A 4,959-nucleotide genomic window follows, 5' to 3' on the forward strand; every position below is an offset into this window, starting at 1 on the left:
TTTTTTTTTTTTTTTTTTGAGATGGAGTTTCACTCTTTTTGCCCGGGCTGGAGTGCAGTGGCGTGATCTCGGCTCATTGCAGCCTCCGCCTCCCAGGTTCAAGCAGTTCTCCTGCCTCAGCCTCCTAAGTAGCTGGGATTACAGGCGTGGCCACCACGTCCAGCTTATTTTGTATTTTTAGTAGAGATGGGGTTTCATCATGTTGGTCAGGCTGGTCTCGAACGCCCGTCCTCAGGCAATCCACCCACCTTGGCCTCCCCCAAAGTGCTGAGATCACAGACGTGAGCCACTGCACCTGGCCAAAAAATGTCTAACTTTTAAATTTATTTCAAAAGTTTTTCAAATAGAGACTAGATCTCACTATATTGACCAGGCTGGTCTTGAACTCCCGGCCTCAAGGAATCCTCCTGCCTCAGCCTCCCAAAGTTCTGGAATCACAGGGATGAACACCATACCTGGCCAAAGTCTAATTTTTTTTCCGGTGGGCTCAAAAGCTGCCAAAAAAACTCCACAAAAACCCAAAAACAAAAAAACAAACAGGTCTAAAAGACAACTGGGTAAGTAAATTGTCCAGCCAGTGAAATACAGCTATTGCTATTTAATCATTTATGGAATAATTTCCAGTGACAAATAGATGCTAACAATATAGTGAGAAAAATGGTTAGTCAATTATTTACGGATCGTCTCAAGAAAAAAATGCATTGAAAAGGCAATAGGGAACTATCTCAATGTGCTGAAAGTGGGGAGATCGCACTGCTCTGTGATTCTCACATTTTCTTGGTGCATGTGGTACTTTTTAGAGGAGAAAACTAAACACCTGGGGGAGGGGAGCAGGAAGCTATGGTGGCACCTGTAGCCACCTGGGTGATCGTGAGGCAGCTGGTGTCTTGGGCTCTGCTGGGTAGTGGTGCAAAGACCCAGGCGGGAAGTGGGCTGGGCAGGTGGAGGAGCAGTTTCCGCCCTACGTAGGTGCAGGACATGACAAAGTCTGGCTGTGTAAATGACTTAAGAATTCAGCTAACACTTGGTTTAAGCCAAGTCTCCAGGTTTGTCTGCTTCACCTGAGTTTGGTAACATTAATGTGTTCAAGAGGATGCTTTTCTTGCATGGCTTGTGCCAGGTACATCTTTTGAACCCAAATAAAATTTAGTCAACATTTGCTGACCCCCTACCATATGCCAAGCACCAGTTCCAGGCACCGGGGCTGTGATTCACAAAGCAGATGAGATCCCTGCTCTTGGGGCTAACATACTTGTTGGAGAAGAGACAGTACACAAGTAAGACAATTTCAGTTGTAAGTGCTCTGAAGAAATAAAAATGTCACTATGTACTAGAGAGTGAAGGGGAGGGTTAGTGGTGGCAACATTAGGGTGGTGAGGAAAGGCCTTTCACATGAGGTTATCTGCGTGATTGGTAGGAGCCAGCCCTGGAGAGTTTCGGTGGAAAAGCAGTCCAGGTCCTGGGAGCAAAGGCTCTGGTCTGAGGCTAGAAGAGCTGTACATTCCAACAGAAAGCGCAGGAGCTGGAGCAGACCTGAACACTCACCCACCCCACCCTCCCGCTCACAGCCAAGCTGCTTCAGCAAGTGGGCCGTGCACACTGCCTCCACTCAAGGCCATTTCATTCACGTCTTCTCCCACAGTACTGTTCCCTGCACTCACCAGTGCAACTACTTTGCCAAGGTCACCTGAGTTCACAGATTGCCAAAGCAGATGGACACATTTATTTCTGATCTTGACTGTACTGTGAGCTCTGCCACACTTGGTTAGGCAGGTCGTGCACTGCATATGACTATGCCATTAATACCCATATGATGATCTGCAGTGTTGTGCAGTTCACAATCTATATGGCTGTACTCTGGTTCCGCATTGATGAACACCCTTCTTTAAGTCTTCTCCCCTGCTTCTGTTATTTCTCCTCTCATGGTTCTACTTCTCAGTCTCCCTTATGTGTCTCTATCTGCTGCTTAATGTTGATCTTCCTCAGGGCTGATTCTTGCCTTGCTTTCCTTGCTTTGCAGGATCCTGTGGTGCCCTCGTCCACACCTGTGGCGTAACTACCAAGTAAATGTTGATGACAGTCTCACCTAGATCTCACCCCAGGCCTTAGATACGTGGCACAGCTACTATGTTCTGTCTTCTGCACTTGGATGTTTCCTAGGTACCTTAAATTCAACAAATTCAAAATAGGAATTTCCTTCCAAAAATCTGCGCCTTGTTTTGTAGACTTGCAGACCCATGAGGAGAAAGTAGTGAGTGGATCTGGACTCCCTGTTCTCCCGTAATACTCACTTAGTCCCCAGTCCTGCAGGGTCTACCTCCTCGGTATAGGTCACAGAGGTCCTCCCATCTCTGCGCCTTTGTTAGTACTTTTGTTCAGGGGTTCATCCTCTTTCTTGGATTGCTGTGATAGCTTCTTGTTTTTTTTTTTCTCATTTCATTTGCCGTCACTTCCTCATCACTGAAAATAATGTTCTTAGACATGACGTGTTGTCTCTTACCTCTGACTTCTCACTATCGTGCATGACAGGTGAAAGTTTAATCAATGCTGTTGAGTGAACTGAATGCATTCTAGAACTGTGGGTGGAAGAATCAGGAAATGCCAAGGGAGCTGATCCGTGTGTAGAGATGTTTTGATTCTCTCCTAGTTGGAGAAGATGAATTGAAATTCTTGATCACTGTGCCTCCCCAAGGGGAAGTGCCCTGAGACAAAGGTACAGGTGGATACTTTTCTGGAGGGCTCCGCCTAGAGAGGGCACAGTTAAGTGGGTGCTCCCCTTCAGAACAAAGCCAAGGAATGAGCCAGGTACCTTATTCAACCGCTCTTGGTATGGAAGGGAGAACACTGCTCCTGGAGAGGGATTTCTGCAGGGGTGGGGGTGTGTGTCCTGCCCAGAGGCTCCTCAGTGCCCAGGGCCTGGGCTTCAGCAGTTATGTGGAGTGGGAAGGAGCTCTTTGCAAGGAAGCTGTGGCTTTGGAGACTAAGGCTATGCAGCTTGGTAACAGAGCTTCTGAGTCCTTACTAAGAAGACTCATACTAGTGTCAGGGGAGAGCAGCATAATGAGACAGTGATGGTGGGAGGGGCCACCTTGGGTATGACTGATTAGTGATTGCCTTGACCACACCGGCATTGCAGAGGCCACAGACATCTGGATGAGCTGCTCTCTGGTGTCTGGGGTGCCACACCTTTGTTGCTCCTGCTTTCATTTGCACAGACTGGGAAGAAGGAGAGTATTGGAGCAGAACTCAACTATGGCCCATGGCCAGTTAAGAGAATCAGAAGAGAACTTCAGCACACAACACCACCACCACCACCACACACACACACACACAGGAATTCTCAAGAAAATGCCTGTAGAGCACAAATGACTTCTTAGAATGAATAAACAGGATTTTCTAATTAAAAATGCAATAAGTAAGTAGAAAAAGAGAATGATCACTCTTGAGAACCAAATTAACGAGGTTGGGAGCGGTGGCTCATGCCTGTAATCCCAGCACTTTGGGAGACCAAGGTGGGTGGATCACCTGAGATCAGGAGTTCGAGACCAGCCTGACCAACATGGTGAAAACCCGTCTCTATTAAAAATACAAAAATTAGCTGGATGTGTTAGCGCGTGTCTGTAATCCCAGCTACTCAGGAGGTTGAGGCAGGAGAATTGCTTGAACCCAGGAGGCGGAGGTTGCAGTGAGCGGAGATCGTGCCTTTGCACTCCAGCCTGGGGGACAGGGCAAGACTCTGTCTCAAAAAAACAAAACAAAAACCCAGAAAATGCTCCTGAGCTCAAGCCTCGATTGAAAACCTATACTGAATCCCATATAGACTAATAAGAGAAAGAGGGCTCCCTCGTGTCAATTGGGATGATAGGGTTCTGGAATTGTAGAGGCTGTGTAGGGGCAGTTAATCCTCAGAGCAAGAGGAGCATTATTACCATAGTAGATGGTAAGGTTGGAATGGGAACGAGGGGCCCTTGATCCGTGTAAAAGTATTTGTCATGGCTAATCAACCCTGTTCTTCCTCAGAGCAAGAGAGATGGACAGCCAATGAAGGCACGGCAAAAGGCTTAATGTCAGCCACTACAATGGAATCACCTTTGCCCAGGTTCCAGATCTGAATTAGTTATTAATTGAAGAGAAGGGCAAGTCTCTTTCAAAAATAACCATGTGATACCACATACAAGTAAATTCAATACATATTCTCCAAATCTCTCAAAGGACCTACCGCCAAATCCTAGAATTACCACGTACTAGGGAAGGGAGAATACCCAGATCTTCAAGGCATCTAATGACCCTCGGTCATAACTATGACCTAGCTTGGCATAGTGCAGAGTGAATGGAGTCCAGGCCCAGGGGTTTCTCATAGTAGGTCTAATGTGGTCGTTTCTCTCCATGTTTAGCCTTTCCTAATACAATTAGTTATTATTACTAATGGCAGCACCCTTTTTCCATTTCCCAGCCTGGAAACTCTAGTTCTCAAATTTTTCTTCACTCCCATATCCTATCAGTCACTAAATTATAACTAAGCCTTTTTATTCATTGTTTAAAACTATGTAACATTTAATAATACTGAGAATACACTGAACATGTAATTTATAAAGCACAAAAATGAGGTTCTTTCAGCGTATGCTTCCCTATAACAATAATGTATTTGTTTTTGAGCTTTCTCAAAATGGTATCTTTTTGTTTTACATTCTTGGGACTTGCTTTTATTCATTTAGCATTACATTTCAAAGACTCATTCATATTTTAGTGTACAGCTGCTGTTCACTAAGATACCACAATTTGTTCATTCTTCTGTTAACATTTAGGTTGTTTCCACTGTTCTCTGTAAAGAACAAATTGGGAATATTCATGTAATTGTCTCCTAATGCACATATGCAAGCATTTTGGGATATATACCAAGGAGTAGAATTGTTGAGTTGGGTGCATATCAATTGTTAGGTATATGCCAACGGGTAGAAT

General features: G+C 45.2%; 1 protein-coding gene across 1 annotated transcript in view; it reads left to right on the top strand.

The window, feature by feature from the left end:
* Window positions 1-2,136, top strand: part of PEX5 (peroxisomal biogenesis factor 5) — a 20,999-nt gene extending 18,863 nt beyond the window's left edge. Inside the window, exon 17 of the mRNA XM_017891835.1 lies at window positions 2,021-2,136. The gene's annotated coding sequence lies outside the window, so the exon portion shown is untranslated. The remainder of the gene's footprint in view (window positions 1-2,020) is intronic.
* Window positions 2,137-4,959: the final 2,823 nt, after the last annotated feature.

This window comes from Rhinopithecus bieti, unplaced genomic scaffold, assembly GCF_001698545.2.
Source record: "Rhinopithecus bieti isolate Rb0 unplaced genomic scaffold, ASM169854v2 scaffold_21022, whole genome shotgun sequence".
Lineage (NCBI taxonomy): Eukaryota > Metazoa > Chordata > Mammalia > Primates > Cercopithecidae > Rhinopithecus > Rhinopithecus bieti.